Here is a 26728-nt window from a genome sequence, read left to right as displayed (position 1 = left end):
CTGATCCTTGCGGTGCCCCACTAGTTACAGCCTGCCAACCCGAAAATGACCTATTTATAGGTTTTCTGTCCGTTAACCAATCCTCAATCCATTCTAGTATTTCCCATGAGCCCTAATTGTGTTTAATAGCCTCTTGTGTGGCACCTTATCGAATGCCTTCTGAAAATCTAAATACACCACATCTACTGGTCCCCCCATATCTATTCTGCTCATTACAACCTCAAAAAACAATAGATTCATCAAACATGATTTCCCTTTCATAAATCCATGTTGACTCTGCCCAATCCTATTATTATTTTCTAAGTGCCCTGTTACCACATCATCAATAATAGATTCTAGCATTTTCCCTACTACTGATGTGTTGAACAGGAAATGTGATCAACCGCGTCAAAACGATGCAGAGAAATTGAGGAGGTATAATGCACCATAGAATCAGAGAAGTTGACGGCACAGAAGGAGGCCATTCAGGCCATCGTGTCTGTGCTGGCTGAAAAAGAGTTATCCAAACTAATCCCACTTTACAGCTCTTGGTCCATAGCCTTGTAGGTTACGGCACCTCAAGTGCATATCCTAGTACTTTTGATGACAGTCATGGTCCCAATCATTGTAACAAAGAAGTGCATGAGCTCCTCGCACATGTTGTTGCAGGCAAAGGTGGTGGGGGCAGGGAAGAGGTTTTAAGGAGGCAGTTGATGGTGGAGAAAAGCAGTCAGTCTTATCCTTGCTCTTCACAATGATCTTGGAGCACTAGGCAATTTTGGCAAAGGAGTGTGAGGCCTTATAGCACTTGATGTGGTACAGCCAGGTCTGGTGATTGATGGCAAAACCAGTTGGACTTGAGGGAGCTAAGATGAGGACCGTACCAAGGGTAATGATCAGGTTGCGAGACAGTGAAGGTTTTTCTCGGGACAAGGGCATCAAAGACAATGGTGAGGAAGTAGTTGAACACAGACAGCTGCAGAAGCATTGTTGCGATTGGATGACCAAATGCTCGGAAGGTCGGAGATTGAAAGTGCAGTTCTAAGTGACTTGGGGGAGACTATAGTAGAGAGAAACTTGGAGTGGGGCAGTAGACAATGAGAATGAGATAATTTTAGGAAGGCAAGGGTGTGGAACAAGTTTGCCAAGTTGCTCAAAAGGAGGAAAAGATATCAGAAGAGTAGAGCAAGATGCCATGGTATGACACTATCACCATGTCAGTTTGGGCTGGGTAGGTGGTGGAAAGTCTAGACAGGCGAGTGTGCTTCGGTAAGGAGCAAGATGTCGCTACCCAGGAGCCAAGTTTCAGTCAAAGCCAGGATGTCAATGCAATCATCCACAAAAAAACCACAGCCAAAAAGAGTACAAAAGTTATCCTTTATAAATACTGGTTAGGCCCCAGTTGGAGTATTGTGGCCAATTCTGGGCACCACACTTTAGGAAGGATGTGATTGCACTAGAGAGGGTACAGAGGAGATTTACCAGGATGTTGCCAGGACTGGAGAATTTTAAGCTATGAGGAAAGATTGGATAGGCTGGGGTTGTTTTCTTTGGAGCCGAGGAGGCGGAGGGGAGATTTAATGGAGGTGTATAAAATTATGAGGGGCCTAGACAGAGTGGACAGGAAACACCTATTTCCCTTAGAGGGGTCAATAACCAGGGGGCATAGATTTAAAGTAATTGGTAGCAGGATTAGAGGGAAGCGGAGATCATTTTTCACCCAGAGGGCCAACATTTTTCACCCACTACCTGAAAGGGTGGTAGAGGCAGAAGCCTTCATCGCATTTAAAAAGTACTTGGATATACACGTGTAGTGCCGTAACCTGCAAGGCTACGGACCAAGAGCTGGAAAACGGGATTAGACTGGATAGCTCTTTCTCAACCAGCACAGACACGATGGGCCGAATGGCCTCCTTCTGTGCCGTAAATTTCTATGATTCTATGATGTCAAGGCCTTAGAGAGGGTGCAGAGGAGATTAACTGGAATTGTTCTCCTTGGAGCAGAGAAAGTTATGGGGAGATTTGATAGAGGTGTTCAAAATCATGAAAGGTTTTGATAGAGTAAATAAGAAGAAACTGTTTCCAGTGGCAGAAGGATCAGTAACCAGAGGACACAGATTAAATGTAATTGGCAAAAGCAGAGGTGACATGACAGAAAAAAAATTATGCAGTGCCTGAAAGGGTGGTAGAAGCAGATTCAATAGTAACTTTCAAAAGGGAATATAGTTGAAAAGGAAAAATTTGCAGGGCAATGGGGAAAGAGCAGGGGAGTGGGACTAATTGGATAGCTCTTTCAGAGATCCTTCTGTGCTGGATCATTCTACGATTCTATAATGAGATGAGTACTTGGACTACGGAAAGGCCCTTACTTCAGAAACCAATTGCTTGCTTTGCAGCAAATAATTAAAATGACTTTCTGTCCAATCTTACCTAGCTCCCTGCCTTTTGCAAAGCATAGAGCCTCCACTCCACGATAACAAACCCTGACTTTCAATGCCTGAAAAACACCTTCACACATTAGTCTAGTTCTTCAGTGCCAACTGCATAAATTGTCAACACTAATGAAGTGGCATCCCTCATTAATGCATACTTTAAAATCTTTTAGTGACAGTGACTCCAATCTGAACTCTAAAAAACAAAGTATGCTTTAATTCTTATTTAAAGCAAAGAACATTACATCATCACTTCACAGAAAGATGCTTCAAAATATCTTTTTTAATTGAAATTTCTAATTGCCAGGATTTGTTCTAATGTAGGATGTCCAACCTGCAACCCAGGGTCTGCACGTGGCTAGGAGCTTGGAATTGGCTGTCCTTAGTACTGCTCCCTCACTGGTACATAAATCCTAAATCAGAACACCAAGATTCGTTTATAAAAGCAACCAGAGACATCAGCAAATTAATAGAAATATACTGATTTTAACTTGATATGCAGCTGCCAGGCTGTATTTTAATGGACTGATGTGGCCCAGAAAGACAAAAAGCTTGAAACCCCTACTCTAATGCATCTCAAACACAGCCTCTACCATCTCCATCCAGAGGAGTTGCTGTGGTGTGATACAACAGTGAGCCAGTAGCAGCTGCCAATGTCTCACGTGAAATTGTTGAATGAGAATACATAGTTCAACTCACACTGAAAATAGTTAATCTGGTAAGATAGCAGGAAATTTGCTAAGTATATTTATTAGAGACAAAAAAAATCAATTGTTACTAATGATCTACAATTTTTTTTTTTTTTTTAAAAAGTGACAAAATCATTTGTAATTCTGTTTCCCATTCCCAGCAATACAAATTAAAGAATAATAATACTTTTTTTTCCTGCATCCTTTGTGACTGCACACCAAACATTCCAACTTTAGCCAAGAGAGTGGACAGGCAACTGGTTTCCAATCCTTTATCAATGCTGCTTTGTAACCAATTGCTTGCTGTGTTGTAGATATTTGAAGTGACTTGCTGTCCAATCTTTCCCAATTACCTCCCTCTGGCAAAGCAGAGCCACTACTCATTTTGAGTGAAAACTCCTCATAACTGTCTGCATTCACAAATTACCTCAATGGAATCTGTATATATTTTATTTTGTAAGTTTTCTAACCCCTGCATTTAAGAATGGTATTGCTGAAATAGGATGTAAAACTATTTTGCTGTAGTCTCACAATGCCACTGTAACACTGCATTCCTTAAGTCCTGCACCCACTTTTCTGCACTTTGAATTATTTGTGTACCGTGCACTTGACTCACTCAGCAGGATTTTTCTTTCCCCGAGACAAGGATACAAATGAAACTTGTATATTACCCAAAATAAGATGGTCAAGGGAAGAATTGCAGCCACAGAAGGGAGTCCTTATTGGTTCTCAGCTTTTAATAGTACTTATAAATGCACTACTTGTAGTTGTGCAGTACTAACAAAACCAACATCAAAATCACATAAATGTCAAATTTGCATAGTGCTATTCGCTTATCTCTAAATATATTTATTCAGTCAGTTAAATGATACCCAGAAGTCTAACTTTTCATGAAACACAAAATGTTAGGGCTGCTAGGCAACATGCAAAGCACCCATTCCTTAGTCGTGGCTAAAGAATGTGCTTCCAGTTGTATGTAGTATGTCCAGTATTCATAGCAGCAACATAGAATAATGAGTCCTTTTAGTAGAATAATGCTTTTTTTTTAAAGAAAAAAAATTTCTTCGGCACTCCTTACTCCAATGCAACTCAATGCAAGGGCTTCACCACATATATCAGTCCAAAAGGTTTGTCAGTTCTTTCCAGGAACATGTGTAAGTCGAACAAAAATAGTCACTTCACTCCAATGGAAGCAAATCTTGCATCCCAATAATGAAATGGTACCATTAGCTGTGGTAAAATGTTCTCAATACGCTTACAAGAGCAAAGAGCTTCCAAAGATCTTATTTGAACCATTCTACCAAAAAGATTCATAAATATTGAACACGCCACTTATAAGTAGAGGCAGATTCCTCTTCAGCTATGATTACTGCACTGTATTAACAATACAGTTGACTGACTTCCTCAACTACATCATCAGAGGAAACCCAACTACTTGTATTGCTTCCTAGATAACTCATTAGTACTGGGGAAAAAAAACTTCACCACAAAGCAGTATAACAGAGAAACATACCACAGATAACCAAATCAACTGTTTGCTGCTTGTACTCTATATAATCTCCATTTCTCCTGCAGGAGTTTCATTAAGCAGGCGAGCTAATCCAAAACTCTGCTGCCTGTATACTAACCCACACTAAGTCCCATTCACCTATCACCCCAGTGCTCGCTGACCTACATTCGCTCCCGTTCCAGCAAAGCCTCAAATTTAAAATTCTCATCCTTGAGTTCAAATCCCTCCATGGCCTTGCCCCTCCCCAGCTCTGTAACCTCCTCCAGCCCTACAACCCTCCGAGAACTCTGGCCTATTGTCCATCCCCAAAATCTGCAAGAGAGTAAGCCAGCTAATACGGAGCACAGTGGCCAGCAGCAGTACCAGCCATTTGAACTACGTAATTTGGAAATAGTAATTATCAGAAATAAATATTCCCAGATTACCTATATTGCATTCCATATTAGTTTTGGAGGCAGTGTAAACAACTGCCGATGACCTCCCCAACAACCTAAAGAACAGAAGAGTCATAAGTATGCTTTTTAAGGAGATGAAGATAGCAGTTTTGAAGTGCACAAGGAAATAGAAATGCTGTTCGAAGAAAGAGGCAAGTTGATGATGCCAGCAAACATTTGGTAAGAAGTGCTAGTTGAACAGAGAGTTGCTGGTCCCAGAACAGAATAGGTGATGGGTCTCAATGTAAGTAAATCTGGTGATGGTTGCAGTAATGAAAAAAGAGGACTAGTTCAGGATTATCCTTGGCCTCGAGAATTATTCTAGAGTGACAGAAGGTTTCAGCTGCAGAGGAGACGTAATACAAATTGAGCTGGTTAAGCCAGATCTGCTGGGTAGGCAATCAGATTCCGAGTAAGCATGTCCACATGAATGTATGCCTCCAATAGGAGGTTGTGAAGACGATTGTTTTACCATAAGGTACTGCAAAGCTGGGAGACAGTCCAGCATCTGGTGAAAACAAAGGCAAAGCAGTTGCTGAGCATGGGATCAGAAGCACCGGTGTCATAGCTTGTGACAAATTATAAGGATTCAGGAGTTAGAAACTAGGGTACATAAGAAATAGGAGCAGGAGTAGGCAAATCGGCCCCTCGAGCCTGCTCCGCCATTCAATAAGATCATAGCTGATCTGATCCTAACCGCCAATCCACTATCACAGAACCATCTCCTGAATCTAACAGAATTAGACACACGAAATAGCAGCAGGATCAGGCTACACGGCCCCTGGGCCCGCTCCGCTACCCACAGGGCCATGACCAATCCGAACCTAGACTCATGTCCAAATTCCTGCCCGCTCCCCGTAACCTTTAATTCCCTTTACTTCTAGGAAACTGTCTATTTCTGTTTTAAATTTATGTAATGATGTAGCTTCTACAGCTTTTTGGGGCAGCATATTCCATGGACCTACCACCCTCTGAGTGAAGTAGTTCCTCCTCATCTCAGTTTTGAAAGAGCAGCCCCTTATTCTAAGACTATGCCCCCTAGTTCTAGTTTCACCCATCATCGGGAACATCTTCCCCGCATCCACCCGATCCAACCCCTTCACAATCTTAAATGTTTCAATAAGATCGCCTCTCATTCTTCTGCACTCCAATGAGTAGAGTCCCAATCTACTCAACCTCTCCTCATATGTCCATCCCCTCATCCCCAGGATTAACCAAGTGAACCTTCTTTGTACTGACTCGAGAGCAAGTATGTCCTTTCTTAAGTATGGACACCAAAACTGTACGCAGTATTCCAGGTGCGGTCTCACCAATACCTTGTACAACTGAAGCAATACCTCCCTATTTTTATATTCTATCCCCCTAGCAATGAAAGCCAACATTCCATTGGCCTTCTTAATCACTTGCTGCACCTGCATACTAACCTTTTGAGTTTCGTGCACCAGGACCCCCAGATCCCTTGGTACTTCATTACTTTCCAGTTTCTTGCCATTAAGATAATAACTTGCTCTACGATTTTTCCTGCCAAAGTGCATAACCTCACACTTTCCAGTATTGTATTCCATCTGCCAAATCTCTGCCCACTTACTTAGCCTATCTATGTCCCCTTGCAGGTTTTTTATGTCCTCCTCACTCACTACTTTCCCTCCCATCTTAGTATCATCTGCAAACTTTGATATGTTACACTCGGTCCCCTCCTCCAAATCATTAATATAGATTGTAAAGTGTTGGGGACCCAGCACTGACCCCTGCGGAACACCACTAGTTACTGATTGCCAGTCTGAGAATGAACCATTTATCCCAACTCTCTGCCTTCTGTTAGATAGCCAATCCTCTATCCATGCCAGAATATTACCCCCAATCCCGTGATTTTTTTATCTTAAGCAATAATCTTTTCTTTCCTAATTCCAAGAAAATAACAGTAGACGGGTTGGCAATGAGTAAGAGAATGTGTGTAGTGAAGATGAGGAAGTGGTCAGAAATGTCCATATTGATGATCATAAACTCAGCATTGCAACGGGTGTGTTTTGGAGAGTTTATGTTCAGGGTGCAGTGGAGGTGAAAAGGGCAGAGAGGAGGCAGCATAGCAAGTTTAGGTTCTTGTTGAAGTCGATGATAAGGGTTTGTTTAGTGCATAGGTCAGTGAGAACAGTATGTCTGAGATCTTGGAAAGCAAGTAACTGAGGACTTGGGAGGGCAGTTGACCACGAAGACCTCAAAAGGAGAGTCAGGAGGAACAGTAGTAGTGAGGTGCTCAAATGTGGGGAAAATGCCACAAGACCAAGCTGGGACCAGAGGGAGTAGGACTATACTGTTACCATATCCTTTCAAGAAGGGAACACAGTACAATATGTAGCTAGGTGGTTTGCCTTTGGTGAGCGGTCAGGAATCAAGTGAGCCATTCTTGGCCAGGATGAGATTACGGATGAAGTCCTAGGGGTGCCTTATAATTGAGAACACAGACATTTTGCAGGAATGCGGGATGTAAATGAGTTAACCTGTCTGTACAGCAATGCACAGTGTCCGTAATAAAACACGGGAGCTGGAGGCAATCATGCGTTGCGAGGAACCAGACACAGTAGGGATTACTGAGACATGACTGCAGAAAAATCAGGACTGGCAATTAAATATTGCAGGGTAAAACATATTAAGAAAAGATAGAGGGAAAAGGGGGAGGTAGAGTAGCTGTACTTATTAAGGATAACACAATAGCAGTAGAAAAAAGTGACGCCGCTATCAGCGAGACAGAAATAGAATCCATGTGGATAGAGATAACAGATAATAAAGGATCAAACACGCTAATAGGGCTAGTCTAAAACCACCTAATAGTGGAAGGGAGGTGGAGGAAGAAATATTAGGGAAATTAGGAAAATGAGTAAAAAACATAGAATAACTACCATGGGGTATTTCAACTACCCTGATATTAATTCAATATGCAAGAAGCCCAACGAGGAAAGATTCGCTATTGGATCTAATAATGGGGAATGAACCAGAGCAGTTAAGAGAAGTAAAAGTAGGGGAACATCTAGGCAAGTGACCATAATATAATATGCTTTAAGATAATAATTGAGAAGGACATAAATATGACAAAGACCAGGTTAATAGATTGGGGAAAAGCTGATTTTATGGGACTGAGAATAGAACTTGGGAAAATAAAATGGACAACAATATTGGCAAACAGTGACGTGGAACAGCAATGGGAAACATTTAAAATGGTGTTCAACAGAGTCCATGAAAAATATATTCTGCTAAAAAAGCTAAACACCAATGAGACACCGTGGATGAATAAAGCCATAAGGAAAGGGGCATACATTAAGTACATGGTGTGGAGATGCCGGTGTTGGACTGGGGTGGACAAATGTAAGAAGTCACACAACGCCAGGTTATAGTCCAACAGCACCCCTAGGACTTCATCCGTAATCTCATCAATTTCAAATAAAACTGTTGGACTATAACCTGGTGTTGTGTGAATTCTTATATTAAGTACATGGACAGCAGGGGAGAGCATGTCAAGGGAGAACACAGAGATTAGGAGAGAAGTAAAAAAAATTAGGAAGGCAAAGAGGAACAATGAAATTAAATTATCAAGGAACATAAAACAAAATAGTAAAATATTTTACAGGCACATAAATAAAGGAAGGTCGGGATGGGAATAGGGCCACTAAGGGATGGACCAGATAATACCACAGGCAGCGATAGAGATGGCAGAAATATTAAATAATTACTTTGCTACAGTATTTACCAGGGAGATAGAACAGGTGGACATGGCATTGGGTGATGAGATTAGTAATGAGATAAGTGCATTTAAAATAAAGAGGGGATATATTAAATAAACTAATCAAACTCAAAAAAGGATAATACCCCTGGTCCAGATGGATTACATCCACGCATTTTAAAAGAATCTAGGGAAGAGATAGCAGAGGCATTCCTACACATTTAATAATTCATTAGAAAAAGGTGCAGTGCCAGAGGACTGGTGGATAGCTAACGTAATACCTATATTTAAGAAGGGAGATAGAACATGTTCAGGGAACTATAGACCAGTCAGCTTAACATCGGTGGTAGGAAAAATAATGGAATCCCTACTAAAGGAGAAAATAGAAGAACATCTAGAAACCAAAAATAATAATGAAGTCAGCATGAATTTCAAAAATGAAAGTCTTGCTTGATCGAACTCATTGAATTTTTTGAAGAGGTAACAGAGAGAGTAGACAATTTATTGCAGTAGATGTAATATATCTAGATTTTCAAAGGCCTTCGATAAGGAACCCCATAATAGACTAATGAATAAGGTCAGAGAATGTGGATAGGGCAGGAAAGTGGAGTTGAGGTCGAAGATCAGCCGTGATCTTATTGAATGGCGGAGCAGGCTCGAGGGGACCATATGGCCTACTCCTGCTCCAAATTCTTATGTTCAAAGGGATCTCGGAGTACAAATACACAAATCGCTAAAAGTAGCAACACAGGTTAACAAGGCCATAAAAAAGGCAAACTAAGCACTAAGGTTTATTTCTAGGGGGATAGAATTGAAAAGTTGTGAAGTTATGCTAAACTTGTATCATAGAGTCATAGAGTTATACAGCACGGATAGAGGCCCTTCGGCCCATCGTGTCCGCGCCGGCCATCAAGCCCTGTCTAATCTAATCCCATATTCCAGCATTTGGTCCGTAGCCTTGTATGCTATGGCATTTCAAGTGCTCATCCAAATGCTTCTTAAATGTTGTATGGGTTCCTGCCTCCACAACCCTTTCAGGCAGTGAGTTCCAGACTCCAACCACCCTTTGGGTGAAAAAGTTCTTTCTCAAATCCCCTCTAAACCTCCCGCCCTTTACCTTGAATCTATGCCCCCTAGTTATTGACCCTTCTACTAAGGGAAAAAGCTCCTCAGTATCCATCCTATCTATGCCCCTCATAATTTTGTACACCTCAATCATGTCCCCCCTCAGCCTCCTCTGCTCCAAGGAAAACAAACCCAATCTGCCCAGTCTCTCTTCATAGCTGAAGCGCTCCAGCCCTGGTAACATCCTGGTGAATCTCCTCTGCACCCTCTCCAAAGCGTTCACATCCTTTCTGTAGTGTGGCGACCAGAACTGCACACAGTATTCCAGCTGTGGCCTAACCAGTGTTTTATACAGCTCCATCATAACCTCCTTGCTCTTATATTCTATGCCTCGGCTAATGAAGGCAAGTATCCCATATGCCTTTTTTACCACCTTATCCACCTGTTCCGCCGCCTTCAGGGATCTGTGTACTTGCACACCCAGATCCCTCTGACCCTCCGTCTTGCCTAGGGTCTTACCATTCATTGTGTATTCCCTTGCCTTGTTAGTCCCCCCAAAGTGCATCACCTCGCACTTTTCCGGGTTAAATTCCATTTGCCACTGTTCCGCCCATCTGACCAACCCATCTATATCGTCCTGCAGACTGAGGCTACCCTCCTCGCTATTTACCACCCTACCAATTTTTGTATCATCCGCGAACTTACTGATCATACCTTTTACATTCATATCCAAGTCATTAATGTAGACCACAAACAGCAAGGGACCCAGCACCGATCCCTGTGGTACCCCACTGGCCACAGGCTTCCAGTCACAAAAACAACCTTCGACCATCACCCTCTGCCTTCTGCCACTAAGCCAGTTTTGTATCCAATGTGCCAAGGCACCCTGGATTCCATGGGCTCTTACCTTCTTGACCAGTCTCCTGTGCGGGACTTTATCGAAGGCCTTACTGAAATCCATGTATACCACATCCACTGCATTACCTTCATCCACACACCTAGTCACCCCCTCAAAAAATTCAATCAAATTAGTCAGACCAAACCTTGGTTAGACCACACTTGGGAGTACTGCGTACAATTCTGGTCGTCATATTATAAAAAAGGATATAGAGGCACTGGAGAGGGTGCAGAGAAGATTTACAAGGATGATACCAGAAATGCGAGGGTATACCAATCAGAAAAGGATGAACAGGCTGGGTCTCTTTTCTCTTGAAAAGAGAAGGCTGAGGGGTGGCCTAAGAGAGGTCTGTAAAATTATGAAAGTTTCCACTTGCGGGGAAGAGCATAACTAGAGGCCATCAATATAAGATAGTCACTAAGAAATCAAACAGGGAATTCAGAAGAAACTTCTTTACCTAGAGAGTGGCGAGAATGTGGAACTCGCTACCACAGGGAGTGGTTGAAGCGAATAGTATAGATGCATTTAAGGGGAAGTTAGATAAGCATATGAGGGAGAAGAGAATAGAGGGTTATGCTGATAGAGTTAGAGGAGGAAAGGCGGGAGGAGGCTCGAGTGGAGCATAAACACCGGCATGGACTGGTTGGGCTGAATGGCCTGTTCTGTGCTGTATATCCTATGTAATCCTATGTAAGGGGGACCAGGATGTACTTGGAGAAGTTGACCCTCAGAGAGCAAAGCAGAACCAGGAGATGGTTAGAGAGGCAGAGGTGCTTGGATCCACAGTGACAACCAATATGCACACACAGGTGGACATAGTAGCAGCTCTTATATTCATATGTAGACCATCTGGTAATGTATGAAAAAAAGCCCTTTACTTTTGAGAATATTGGTGAGAATGTGGAGCTTGCTTGGCTGTGCAGTATTAAATCCTAGGTTCAATTCCAGGCTGAGTTCTGTCAAGATGGGACACTATAATAGGTCTCATCGCCCTGAGCGAAGGAAGGAAACATCATTCATGGTTGTCTCTCCCAATTGCTATCCAATGATGTCACTGCAAAATTTGCATTTCTGGATTTTAAGGTCACCTGTGCACTCATAATTGAGTCAGTGCCCTTCCCACACCTTTCTGCTGAGGCCTGAGAATGCCTTGAATCGGAGCACTTCCCTCACATTTCTCATCATCCTCCACCCTTCTGTTAAAAAGTCACTTGCATTGGGTGAATTGGCTCGAACTGTGAGCCCCTTGCCTCCAGCACACAAACTGTGTTGTGTATTGGTTTCAGTACCTGTGCTAGGGTCAAAACACCAAACTAACCCTGCTTGGACTGGTGATGTGGCAGCATCAACAGCCATTTTAACAAAGCTGAGTGTATGCTGGGACAAGATTTCAATGGCTAAGGACATAAAAGTAAGATAGTCCTTGAAGAAGTTTTTTTTTTTTTAATAAGAGACAAAGACTGATGCTCTGCTCTTTCTCTTCCTCCAGTTTAACGTTGACAATACTGAAATCATCCTCTTGGGCTTCATGTAATACAGAAATCATACACTGAACAGGCTAACACAATTCTCACTACTTGAAACTAGGTGGTGAACAGTGTGACATTCCTCAATCTGAACAAGTAATACACAGGTCCCAAATGGACATGGGAAAACACACCATTTAAGCCTTATTGTGCCAGTATACCACACCCTTCTCCATGGTGCACATCATTCTCTTCCCCTCTGTGCAGTCAACCATACCAGCCCCATGGCAGGATGCGGGGGGGAGGGGGGGGGGTGGGGGAGGGTGCAGGAAAGAGGAGAATTGTAACTGCAGTCAACACTAGAAGCCCCCCCTACAAGCCTTCATTCCATACACTACATTCATTGGCCACAATAAAAATTCTTCCCTCAGTTGTACTGGTAAAACAATCTCCATGACCACAGCTCCAATAGTGGAGAGTCACTAATGCAGAATTGTATAATGTCCTTTATCTGTATATGCACAGCAGTCTGAGAAACTGGACTCAAAATAAAACTGCAAAGTACTGGAGAAACATCTTCAGAACTTCCAAAGCAGATAGCCAAATAAATACTTTTTGAAATGCAGACACTTGCATAGACAAATATGGCAGCCAATTTATAGACAGCAAGGTCCCAAAAACAGCAAAGGAGATGAATGGCTAGTTGTCCACGTTTGGTGGCATTGATTAAGGGAGGAATGTTGATCAGGACCATAATGGGATGGGAATTTTTATATCCACCTGAAATAGCAAATCGGGCCTTGGTTCAATATCTCATCCAAAAGACAGTACCTCTGGCACTGCAATACTCCCTCAATACTGTACAGAAGTGTCAGTCTAAATTATGTGCTCAAGTCTTAGCTGCAGTTGTACAAGGTATTGGTGAGACCACACCTAGAATACTGCATACAGTTTTGGTGTCCATACTTAAGAAGACATACTTGCTCTCGAGGCAGTACAAAGAAGGCTCACTCGGTTAATCCCGGGGATGAGGGGGTGGTCATATGAGGAGAGGTTGAGTAGATTGGGACTCTACTCATTGGACTTCAGAAGAATGAGAGGCGATCTTATTGAAACATATAAGATTGTGAAGGGGCTTGATCAGGTGGATGCGGTGAGGATGTTCCCAATGATGGGTGAAACTAGAACTAGGGGGCATAATCTTAGAATAAGGGGCTGCTCTTTCAAAACTGAGATGAGGAGAAACTTCTTCACTCAGAGGGTAGTAGGTCTGTGGAATTTGCTGCCCCAGAGAGCTGTGGAAGCTACATCATTAAATAAATTTAAAACAGAAATAGACAGTTTCCTAGAAGTAAGGGGAATTAGGGGTTACGGGGAGCGGGTAGGAAATTGGACATGAGGCTAGGTTCGGATCAGTCATGGCCCTGTGGGTGGCGGAGCTGGCCCAGGGGCCTTGTAGCCTGGTCCTGCTCCTACTTCTTGTGTTCTAATTCGGTGTTAGATTTCAGGAGATGGTTCTATTCACAGGGATTAGTGGAGACCTCGGGAACAGGCTGCCAGCTAGGAGTCCTTCAAGAGTAAATTGGGCCTGTTCCTGGCTGGGGTGGAGATCACCTCTTACAGAAGGTAAGTACTGCAGGAAATACAGGGACAGAGTGATCTCCTGGACGAGTTTCGATCGCCTAGATGGGTCGGAGAGGAATTTCCCAGTTTTTTTTCTCCCAAATTGGCCATTGGGTTTTTTATCTGGTTTTTCGCCTCTCCCGGGAGATCACATGGGTTCGGGTGGGATGGAGAGTGAAAGTTGATTTGAAGTTAGGATCAGATCAGCCATGATCTTATTGAATGGTGGAGCAGGCTCAAGGGGCCGATTGGCCTACTCCTGCTCCTATTTCTTATGTTCTTATGTCTTGAACTGGTGCTTGAACCACAACCTTCTGATCAGAGGCAAGAGTGCCGGTGGCTGAGCCAAACTAACTTACAAATAGAATGGGCGATTGATGTTTCAATGTTAAAACACATAAACTGAACATTATGCACATAATACTGAATGGATGTTGAGGAAGAATAGATTTTGATCTTGGAAGTTTATATGTTGAGACTAATCTCATGGAAATAAAAATAATGTATGCAGGGACTTTCGTACACTGTCACATGGAGCAATAGGATACAAGTTTGACCCACATTACTCCACATGCTGAATTTCTTATGTCACAAGAGATATGTTGAGTGGAAGCCAAATACAAGCACATTGGAAAGAAAGGATAAGGGGAAAAATAACCAAGTTATCTGGGCCACTGTGCAGCATCTCCTAGCAACTTAGACGTGGAGACAGAACAATGAGAAAGCTTACTTCCAAAAAAGTAAAACAGATCTATTCATATTTAATTAATCCATCTTTGGATTTTTTTTAAAAAAATACCAAGAACAGAATGTATGTATTTTATGGGAGTCAGAAATAATTTGAAACAAAGTTTTTGTTTAGAAAATGTTCAGTATAAAGATTTACAAAGATACCTTTAAACACATACATTTACTTTCACTTATACTAATTGTGTCAGTTTAGCTCAGTTGGTAACACTCTTGCCTCAAATACAAGAGTGTAGATTCAAGCCCCACACCAGGAATTAAGAATCAAAGGAGTGCTGTACTGAGGAAGTGCTGCACTTTGGAACTGGGGTCTTTCAGGCCAGAGCTTAAATGCCCGCCTGTTCCACTGGATGTAAAAAAATATCAACATCATTTGGTAAAGGATAAGTGGAACACCATTTAAAAGTATAATGCTGACCGTGCAGGATAAAGATACCAAAAACCAATAGCTCAGTTTAAACAAATAGTTTAACAAATTAAAAGTAAAATAACAAAGAAAAGTGACCTCTACAATTTCTGCAGAGTGAAAGGGCACATGATTTACCAGGATGAAGATAAGAAAATGCAGAACCAAGTTGAAAGAGTGATCTGAAGGGCAAAGAGAGACACAGAAAAATGTACTGCAGCAGTTAGACATAATTTTTAAAATTCAGTACTATAAGAAGAAGGCAGTCAGGGAAGAGATAAAAACTATAAAGGATGCAAATGGAATCAAAAGTGAGGATGAGTACAGAATAGTTATTGTGAATGACTACTTCCTCCACGTGTTCACAAGGGAAGACAGGAGTAACCTACCCTCTCCAAAGAGATAATCAAAATAAAATCAACAACTTCGATATAAATTAGATGAAAGTCATAAACAGCAAGAAGGACTCTGAACAAATTGCCAGGTACAGATGGTATTTATGCCAGAATGCTGAAAGAGAATAGGCAGGAGATTTGTAAGGAACTGACAACCATTACAAGGTAGTCATTGGAAACTGGAGAGCTACCAGTGAATTGGAAACAGGCCAATGAGGTGCCCATATTCAAAAAGGGGGATAAGTCTGGGTGGCAGTGACAGACCCATTAGTCTTACCTCTATTCCGTATACAATAATAGAACCAATCAGAAGCAAACATCTGTGTAAATAACCCAGTGAACAGTAACCAACATAGATTAAGTATAAAATCATGTCTGACAAACCGCCTTGACATCTTTGAGGAAATAACATCCCACTTGGACTGTGAAAAGCCCTAGAATAGTGTACCTAGCCTTCCAGAAGGCATCTGACAAAGCTCCAGAAGAAAAGCTATTAGCCAAATTTAAAGCTGTGTGAATTCAGGATAAACTAGGAAAATGGATAAGAAACTGGTTGAGCGCTTGTTAGGAGGAATTATCGTCAGGGTGGGATGGGAGGGAGTACTGAGTGAGGCTTGGTGTTGGGACCACTACTTAAATGACCTGGACTTAGAAACTCAATGTAAAATGGTAAAATTTGCTGATATACCAAACTGGGCAGTAGGGCAAAAATCAATGGCAGATGAATTTTAATCAAGATGAATTTTAATCAAGATAAGTGAAAAATACTCCACACAAGATGAAAAAATAAGCAACACATATACTCCATGAATGGTATTGAAATAGGTAAGTGGAAAGAAACCTAGAAGTCTTAGTGGACTTAACACTAAACATGTCCAACCACCACAGAACAGCAAACAAAACCAATTGAATATTAAACTACACAGCCAAAACAGTAGAATACAAGTCATTGGAAGGAGTGACAAAATTGTATAATGCTCTGATCAGACCACATTTCCTGTTCTGGTTGCCAATCAGGACATTCGAACACTGGAGGCAGTGTAGAGAAGAACCTCAAGGCTGATGCCTACTATCAGGAGTTCACAGTACGAGGCAAGACTAAAGAGACCTGGGAATCCAGCCTGGAAAGGAGCTGTTCGAGCTCAGCTCGGAATCAAATAAGACCCAGAACAGTCTGGTTCAGCCTGACAGCTAAGGGTGGAATCAAAAGAGGGAAGTCTCACTGAGCTGCATAATGGAGGAGAAGCATTGGAAGATGATGATGTGGTCAACATATCAAACACTGCAGAAAGGTCGAGCAGCAATAATGCATCATAGTCACAGAGGCTGTTATTTTTGACTTTCATTAGGGTCATTTTGGTGCTGTGGCAGGGGTGGAAAACTGATTTCAGAGATTCAAACATGGAGTTTCAGAAAGATGAGCATGGACTCGTGAGGTAACATGTTCAAGGACTTGAGGGGAAAGAGAAGTTGGAGATGGGGCAGTAGTTTGCAAGGACAGAGGAGACGAGGGGGTATTTTGAGGTGATGGTGGTTTTGAAAGAGAAGGTTTTACAATGTCAGCTTGCAAGGGACCAGAAAGGGAAGTTGATTAGTCAGCAGCATAGCAAAAATGGAGTTAAGAGAACAGAGGAAGGGTCTCATGGACACTGAGCTTGGGGATGGGCGATGAACAAGAATCTAGAGATATGTGGGTTCAAGGCTAGGGCAGAGCGTCCTGGGGCAGGTTATGCTTGGTAGGCAGGCCGGGGGGGGAGGAAATGTAACAGAGGCAGCTGAACAAATGGGTCTAAATCAGTCACATTTGTAGGAGGCAAGAGAAGAGGAGGCAATGGAGTGGTGCTTAAGGTGATGCTTTGTAATGGAGAAAAGAAGCGATGGGGTCATCTTTGCTCTCCAGAATGATCCTGAAATAGTGGGTGGTTTTGAAAGAAGAGAGCAAGGCCAGATAGCAGTTGATATATTGCAGCCAGATCTGGTGATGTATAGCTAAGCCAAATATGCACACTCAAGATTGCGCCCCTTGGACTTGAACGAGCAAAAATTAAGGCCGTACCAGGGCAAATGACCCAGGATGGTGCAGAGCAGAGGTTTAGCTGGAGATAAGCACATCAAACGTGGCAGTGTGGGAATGGTTGAGCCAATCGACAACAGTATTATGGCGAATGGAGGGAGGCTAGGGAGTTGGGTGTTTGAAAGTGCAGCTGTAAGTGACTTGGGGGTGGAAAAGAGATTCTTTTCAAGAGGCAGGTGCAGAAGGAAGTGGAGTTGGACGGGAGTAGGGCGATGAGGAATACAAGGAAGCGGTCAGAGATAGCCTCGTCAGTGACTGCTGTCAGCCGTGGCTCAGTGATAGCACTCTCGTCTCAGAGTCAGAAGGTTGTGGGTTCAAGCCACACTCCAGCTGTAAAGTGTGAAAGCTGTTCCTATAAATGCAAGTTCTTTCTTCTTTATTGAGATCATGGGAGAAGAGAGACCACAGGAGATGGCAAGGGTGCAGTGAATATGGGTAGAAGAGTTTTTGTGAAGAGGTTTAGTAAGGACAGGAGGGCAGTGAATTCACAGAAGAGTCACTGTGATGGAGATTGAAATAACTAATGAGTCGTCGCTCAGTACAGAAGCTGAGGGGGGGGGAAAAGGAGGAAAGAAGCTCAAGGTGAGGCTGATGCTGTGGTAAAGAACAAAGATTTTAAAGGAGGGGGTAAGAGAGGTGGCACAAGACAAGGTTTTTGATGGAGTGGAAGGTGCCAGAAGAGTAGGAGAGACCAAGGTGCGACTTGATGAGAAGGGCTACATCGCCACTGTTGTGGTTTGGGTGGGATGAACATCCTGTTCACGTGTTGTCATTTCTATGGAATTCATACCAATAAGCAATTTTAAAAATCCTTATTAATTTATTCATTGTCATCACTTGAGAATTAACTTCAAAAATATGGACACTTTATTTCACACACACCAACACAATGAATTTGATATCTCAAAAATATACACTACATATTGTTCTCCACACTGGATCTTTAACTTTGTGCTTGAAACATTTCCTTAGACAATATAGCTTTTCTCATCCAAATTATGAAAATTTAGAATCATGGGTACTTCCAATGGGAAAGGTCAATTTTGTTTGAGAGCTTAGAATTTCATGACTAAATTTCATGAATCTAATCATTATTATACTATTAGCCTAATCTCCAATTTATATGTTAATACATTTTGTTTAATATTCACCATAGCTAATTGGTCAACAGTCCACCAGTGGACTGTCTTTACATAAGAAACAATTATTTTACCACCCTACAAATGAACGTCTTATTCTCTCGTCCCATCCCTCCCCTACTTTCCAAATGTAATCCAATTAATGTGCCTACATCTTAGACAACAGGCTTCTGGCTCCCCTATTGTTCTTGTGCCAGGGGGCAGACATATTCCCCAACCGTCCATTGGCACAAAGCAGGCACACCAGCTCCACTATGACACCTTGGCATAAGCAATCTTGCCTGCTCCCGTCCCACTTATGGGCACAAACTGGTCTGCTTCCCCCATCAGCACCCTTGCATACTGACTGGTGTGCAACACAATTATCATATTTGAGTACAAACTAATTTGCCCTGACCTGAAAGTTTGTGCCTCGAACCAGACTGAATAACCTGCACCTCATTTATTGCTCCTGGGCAGTGACCCATTCTACTATCATGCATGGGTATCAATCTGTTCCCCAACCTTCTTTTATCAATCATCACCTGCCCTGTTCCCCTGTGGTTCCTGAGCGCAGACTGACTGCCCTGCTCCCCTGTGGTTCCTGAGCGCAGACTGACTGCCCTGCTCCCCTGTGGTTCCTGAGCGCAGACTGACTGCCTTGCTCCCCTGTGGTTCCTGAGCGCAGACTGACTGCCCTGCTCCCCTGTGGCTCCTGAGCGCAGACTGACTGCCCTGCTCCCCTGTGGCTCCTGAGCGCAGACTGACTGCCCTGCTCCCCTGTGGCTCCTGAGCGCAGACTGACTGCCCTGCTCCCCTGTGGCTCCTGAGCGCAGACTGACTGCCCTGCTCCCCTGTGGCTCCTGAGCGCAGACTGACTGCCCTGCTCCCCTGTGGCTCCTGAGCGCAGACTGACTGCCCTGCTCCCCTGTGGTTCCCGAGCGCAGACTGACTGCCCTGCTCCCCTGTGGTTCCCGAGCGCAGACTGACTGCCCTGTTCCCCTGTGGTTCCCGAGCGCAGACTGACTGCCCTGTTCCCCTGTGATTCCCGAGCGCAGACTGACTGCCCTGCTCCCCTGTGATTCCTGAGCGCAGACGGACTGTCCGGCTCCTCGATGGTTGCTGGGTTGGGCTGACTATTATCTACTCTGGCGGAGAGCACTGCCCAAGTGTCATTCTTTCCTGCCCTTCCCAATCCAGCCGACTCCCTGTAAATATTGACACGACGCTGCGCGCGCACCGTCTCCACCTTCACCTCCGCCTCCTCCCACTGTACCTTGACCACGCACTCTCAAAGTACAGGAACAGCAGCCGGCTGCTTAACTCAGGGCTTAAGTTCAGCGGTGGCAGCTCGTTCCAGGAAAGCCTCTCTCATTCCATACCTCCACATTCAGGAGACGCTTCGCCTGTCAGTCCCAATCGGTGCTGTCGATGTCTCGGGCACACGCCACTGCTGTAACTCTCCTGACAAAGCTCGGCAGGGAGCAGGTGTATAACGTCACTCGCTCCGTCTCTGTCCTCCCGTCAACACCCGGGCGTGCGCCGCTCCTCCCAACCGTCAGCGGCTGCGCGCGCACTGTCACACCCGCGCATGCGGGCCGAGTTCTGGGAGCTGTAGTCTCTAACTGTAGGTGCGAGGACTATAAGATAAAAAGACAGACTTGCATTTCTATAGCGCCTTTCACGACCGTTGGACGTCTCAAAGCGCTTTACAGTCAATTAAGTACTTTTTGAAGTGTAGTCACTGTTGTAATCAAGGAAAGGCGGCAGCCAATTTGCACACAGCAAGCTCCTACAAACAGCAATGTGATAATTTTTACGATAGCAAAATACTGCAGATGCTGGAAATCCGAGCATCCGGTCACCTGTCATTTTAATTCACCGCTCCATTCCCACTCGGACCTCACGGTCCTTGGCCTCTTGCATTGTTCCACGGAAGCTCAATGTAAACTCGAGGAACAGCACCTCACCTTCCGATTAGGCACTTTACAGCCTTCCGGACTCAATATCGAGTTCAACAATTTCAGATCATAACCTCGGCCCCTATTACATTTTTTCTTATATTTTTTATCCACCCCTTTGTTTTGGTTTTTCCCTCCCCCACCCCCCCCACCCCTTTCCTTTTTTTTCTCTCTCCCACATGGCAGCTGTCTTTCATTCTGCCAGAACATTTCACACCTAACCTGAGCCGTCTTTTGCCTCCACTAGTCCTATCACCATCTCGTCGCGTTTTGAATACCTCTTAATGTCTCGTCACCTCTTTTGTTCTCTCCCAGCCCTGCCTTTCGATCTATTTCATTTCCTTTCCAGTTTTGAAAAAGGGTTAGACCCGAAACGTCGACTCTAATTTCTCTCCACGGATGTTGCCTGGCCTGCTGAGTTTTTCCAGCATTTTCTGTTATATGTGATAATTTTTAATGACCATGTAGCGATTCGTGTAGATCGCCACTAAATAAGAGAGTTTGACTTCGATGAACTATAAATAAGTTGTTTATTTACAGGAACAGGCTAATTACATCAGGTAAGATAGCAGGTAAGATGGCTGACTGTAGGAGCACCGTGGTGTAGGCCTTGTCCCAGCGGGGACTCCACGAGGATTGAGTTCGCAGTCTTGTGGGGAGCGTGATGATGTCATCGCGTTTGTGTTGTGACATCACGTTGCTCGCATTTCCCGCGCTTAGGGCGTCACGTGATGCGCGTCGTTGCGTCGCTGGCCGTTGAGGCCGAAGTCGGGATGCCGGGCTGTGCCGGTGCTTGCCGCGGGAGCGGAAGATTGCGTCGCTCCCGTCGGCTGGCCGTTGAGGCCGAAGACGCTAGGCCGGGCTGTGCCGGCGCACGCACATCACGTCGTACGTGACGTGACGTCAGCGCGCTAGGGCGCGCCTTAAAGGGGCAATGGGCCCAACAGGTAAGTTAAAAGGGCAACGGCCCCAAAAGGTAAGTTAAAGGGAATTATGTGTCTCAATGTAAGGGACAACCAGTGGTGCCGCCACATAGGCCCCCCCAGAATTCGCTTTAACGAAAGTCCAAGGATGAGATGGTCTGACGAGCTGGTGGTCTCAGCGGTCGTGCTGTCTCGGCTTGGTAGGCGAGGTATGAAGATGCTGCTCATGAGCGGATCTTTACGCGCGTTGTGGCGAATAAAACGTATCCGTCAGGCGAAGGACCGTGGAGACGTGCGAAACAGCAGGCCTTGTCAGAGTGACGGGCAGGTTGGGCGGACGCGGGCGATGTCTCCGTTGGCTGGTGAGCGAAACCTTCGCGAGGCTGGAACGCATGGAACAGTGCGTGCCATAGTGCTACGACGTGAACACAACGGAGGGTGAAGAGTTGCTGCGTTGATCAGTGATCGGTGAGGCCAGCAACTTTCACGTGGCTGATCGCGGCCGCAGGATGCCCGTTGGACCCGTCCTCGATGTGTGCAGCCTCAGTAGATGTTTGCGTTTGTTAAAGGGAAAACTGGAGAAAGGGCAGCAACGGTCCAGGTTGTTGTTGCTTTCAGGAGGGGTAACTCTGCCTGGAGGGCGTCAACACTTGTAACAGTTGTAGATTGAGGAGAAAACAGCCGGGAGGGCGGCACGCTTTTTGTTCACGCCGAATCGTGTAGTAGGTAACACAACCAGCAGGCTGAAGGGCTGGTGCGTCGTCGGCGGAGAAGGAGTCGTCGGTGTCCACGAGGGATGTGTCCTCGTGCGCGAGGAGTGCGTCCTCGTGTTTTGCGGGGGTGAGCCCTCGTGGTATCCCCGCGGGGCGCGCTCCGATCTTGTGGGCCTGAACATGCTGTACCCCGCGCTTGGAGAGATGTATACTTGCTGTTGCTTTGGGTGTAGAGGCGGACGATCCGTGTAGCGGTAGAAGAGTCGAATACGGAGACCGTGAGCACGTGCGTGGTCTGTGCCGCATCGATGTTCTCGGCGAACAGGGCTTCTACCTGCATAAAGCACGAGGGAGACCGTGGCTCCCTGGATTGCGGTAGCGACAGCAGAACGGCTGATGCTTCCATAGCGTGCTTCATTTGTGAAAGACGTTCACAAACCCACCAATTGTAGCGCTGGTGGATGACGGTTGCCGTTGGTCGTGCTCTACCTCTGTGACATCGTTCGTGAAAAACGGGCTCACCTCCAAGCTGCGCTTCCATTGCGAATACGTACGCAAAGACGGGGTCGCTTGTGGTGGAATTGGTGTTAGGCGGTTGCTGTTCCGTGGTTGTTCGTCGGTTGTGCGTTGGTCGTCTTGAGTGAAGACGAGGTTTGGGCGCGCGTTGCTACCGTGAAAATCGTTCACGGATACGGGTTCACCAATTGTAGCGTTGGAATTGATGAGCTCCCGTACTCACGTCGTGGGGTCACCAATGTAGTGATTCGTGTAGATCGCCACTAAATAAGAGAGTTTGACTTCGACGAACTATAAATAAGTTGTTTATTTACAGGAACAGGCTAATTACATCAGGTAAGATAGCAGGTAAGATGGCTGACTGTAGGAGCACCGTGGTGTAGGTCTTGTCCCAGCGGGGACTCCACGAGGACTGAGTTCGCAGTCCTGTGGGGAGCGTGATGATGTCATTGCGTTTGTGTTGTGACGTCATCACGTTGCTCGCGTTTCCCGCGCTTAGGGCGTCACGTGATGCGCGTCGTTGCGTCGCTGGCCGTTGAGGCCGAAGTCGGGATGCCGGGCTGTGCCGGTGCTTGCCGCAGGAGCGGAAGATTGCGTCGCTCCCATCGGCTGGCCGTTGAGGCCGAAGACGCTAGGCCGGGCTGTGCCGGCGCACGCACATCACGTCGTACGTGACGTGACGTCAGCGCGCTAGGGCGCGCCTTAAAGGGGCAATGGCCCCAACAGGTAAGTTAAAAAGGCAATGGCCCCAAAAGGTAAGTTAAAGGGAATTATGTGTCTCAATGTAAGGGACAACCAGTGGTACCGCCACAACCAGATAATTTGTTTTTAGTGATGTTGAGGAATAAATATTGGCCAGGACACCTGGATAACTGCCCTGCTCTTCGGAACAGTGCAATGGGATCTTTTACGTCCACCTGAGAAAGCAGATGGGGCTTCGGTTTAATGTCTCATCCAAAAGTTGGTACCGACAGTGCAACACGCCCTCAGCACTGCCCTGGAGTATCAGCCTAGATTTTTGTGCTCAAGTCTCTGGAGGAGAAGAAAAGGTAACTTTTCCCAGATTAGTTTTGAGAACATTTTAATTCAGCTTCAACTTTACCTTACCTCACTGGATAATACACAATTCTCAGACTGTGAGCACCTTAACTTATTGTCTAGCCGCTGCCAATGCAGCTTTATAACTGGCCATTATCGTCAAAAAAATGAACATGACTTATAGAGCGCCTTTCAGGACCTCAGGAGGCTGCAAAGCACTTCACAGCCAATGAGTGCATGCAGTCAGTGTTGTGATGCGCACAGCAAGATCCCACAAACAGCAATAAAATAAATTACCAAATAATAACTTTCTTCTGTAGAATCGCTTAGCCTTTGCTTTGGATCTTTCCTTGATGGCACAACCAGAATTGAGAATTCCCAGATTGGGAAGTTTATCCTGTGGCACAAAACATTGGAATTCCACTGTGCTGTCAATTACAGTAGTTTTCTTTGTCCCTTCCCAACAGCTTTCTCAAAATACAATAATACATTTTAAGTACATTGAGAACATAACTGTTTCCAAATTATAAATTTAAATAGTTCAACAAATACACTTCAAATGTTTTATTCTCTGCCATACTGCTTTCACATTCTTAACAAGGTATGCGGTTGTGACATTCCAAAGGTATCGCACTGTCACAATGTTACGTGAGCTAATGTTAGGTGATAGGAACGCGAAGCAAAAATATATAAAGGAACTTTAGACCTGTGCAAGAAAAGGAATATATTATTTAACAAAAAGACTCAGTTAAAAAAAAGTGCTAAGCACCTTAAAAGAAAGTCTACAAGATGCTTGATCTCAAAAATTGATGGAAAAGTCAGTTTAAGAATAAGATAAAAGTCAACCATGTCTGAACGAGACCCAGAAAAAGATGTCGATGTAATATCCTCCACTCCTCACAGAACTACCAATAGGTGTTGCTGAAAACAAAGAGGTCTGAAAAATTCCCCCTTCAATACAGTCCAAAAATCCAAGGAATCTGTATCATCCAACAAATCAAAAGGAAAATGGAACAAATGCACAAGAAATAGAAAAGCAAGCAGCCAAATGCGTAATGATTAATCCCTCAATTATCAGTCTCTCTCCCACAATGAGTCAAAATCCATCTCTAGTACTCACATCCCCGCTAATGTCAAAATCTCTCTCTGAAGTCTCCTCCCCTCGCCCTCCCTCTCACTGAGGAAAAAATATAATTAAGGCAACCCCACCCTTGAGGCAAAATCATTTCTGACCCCAGTCCACTGAAGCAACATTACCACTCCTTCAGAGCTGAGGAAAATTACCCCCATCCCTCCCTTTTCCCCTCATCCAAACCTTCTCCCTTTCCCTCGTTCTCACTCCCCACCCTTTGCCCTGCCACTCTCCTGCATTCCCCTTCTCCCCTCCCAATATTGCCCTTCCTCTTCCCCCCTCTCTTTCCCCTCCATCCTCCTCTCCTCTAGTCCTCTCCTCACTCCCCTCTCCGCCCCTCCCCTTCCTCTATTCCCCTCCTCTTTCCCTCTTCTAACCCCTCCTGTCCCCTTCACCCTCACGTCTCTACTCTCCTTGCACCCCCCTTTCCTTCACCCCCACTCTCCTCACCCTTTTCTCCCCCTCACATTCCTCCCTTTTCCCTTTTCTTCTCCTTTCACTCTTCCCTCCCGCCATGATGTTGATTTCAGCTCTGTCTTCTCTTCATGGCTCTGTTTTATGGAATTATTCTTTCCACAGTTTGAACCCTCTCCAAAACATTAATTTTCTTTAAAAGGTAGAATTCCTAAAATTGCACACAATAATTCAAATGTGGTTGCCAAAAAGAAACGTGGCAAGGGATTTTTTTGACTTTTAAAAAAAAGTTAATGCTTCACTTTCTTACAATTATGTTAACACACACATATACAAGTGTGTAATCCTGATTTTTTCCCCACCTAACATAAAAGCTTGTGGAAGTAAATCTGCATTGTTCATTTACATGATGCTATATTCTGCTTTTTAAAAAATCTCAAAGTACTTTGTGTACAATGAATCACTTTAAGTGAAATGTTAATTGTTATGGAGGCAAACACAATTGCTGTTTCCCATACAGTAGGATCCCACAAATAACAAGATGACTATGGATCTATTGGTTGAGAGTGAAATATTGGCCAGGACATCAGGAAGGCTCTCTGCTTTTCTATGAATAGTGTCATGGAATCTTTAACTTCCACTTGAAATGACAAAGATTCGACTATAACATATTTTCAGAAGGACAGCACCTTCGCAATGCAATACTACCTCAGTACTATCCTTTAGGGCTGGATTTTCTGTCCGGAGGTGGGTTGACGTCAGGTTCGCTGTCTGGCGGGTTACGGGCCCGCTGCCAGCTGGATCCGTAATGAGATAACGATTTTCAGTAGATTGGGCTTATTAAGCTCACTGTGCGCGCTACCCGACCCAATCAATGGGTACGTGTCTGCAGCTCGCCTTTGATGACGTCTTTGAAGCAGTTGCATTTAAGGGGGCCATGTACCCTTTGCCTTTCATTTACATTTTGATGCTCTTGAATGCTGCTGTTTGCCAAGATGACTACTCCTAGACCAAAGGCTTCTCCTCGCTTTGATGATGACTCCCTCCATGTTCTTGTGGAGGGTGTAAGAAGGTGCAAGGAGGTTCTGTTCCCTTTGGATGGAAGGAGGAAGCCTCCTGAGCAAACCAAGGCAGCCTGGCTGCAAATTGCTGAGGAGGTAAGTGTGAGGTCCATCTGTACACGCACCTGGGTCCAGTGTAGGAAGAGGTTCAATGATCTCCTACGTCCATCAAAAGTGAGTATAACAACACAATTAACTTCATTCTGATGTGCCTGTCTGCACATCCCCATCAATCTGCATTGCTAGCCCAACTCCTGCACATACTAACTCACCCCAACATCCATTGCACCGTCACCCATCCCTCTCTCCGTTTGTGCAGAATCACATCCCCATCTTTCTATGCACCCCTCACTCTCACTCTCAATGTTATGCCATGACAACAACTAACAACTCACAAGGAGGGAAATTAGTATTGGCAC

General features: G+C 44.6%; 1 protein-coding gene across 1 annotated transcript in view; it reads right to left on the bottom strand.

Annotated features, from left to right (window-relative positions):
- The window catches only part of LOC147117291 (tyrosine-protein phosphatase non-receptor type 3-like), a 341164-nt gene extending 321050 nt beyond the window's left edge, over positions 1–20114 (bottom strand). The window contains exon 1 of the mRNA XM_085989357.1: positions 19934–20114. The gene's annotated coding sequence lies outside the window, so the exon portion shown is untranslated. The remainder of the gene's footprint in view (positions 1–19933) is intronic.
- Between the last annotated feature and the right edge of the window lie 6614 nt (positions 20115–26728).

Source organism: Somniosus microcephalus, chromosome 5 (genome assembly GCF_052327205.1).
Source record: "Somniosus microcephalus isolate GS21.2 chromosome 5, FLI_Smic_1.0, whole genome shotgun sequence".
NCBI classification, from domain to species: domain Eukaryota; kingdom Metazoa; phylum Chordata; class Chondrichthyes; order Squaliformes; family Somniosidae; genus Somniosus; species Somniosus microcephalus.
Note: the sequence above shows the minus strand (reverse complement) of the source record. Positions and strands in the feature narration are given on the sequence as shown.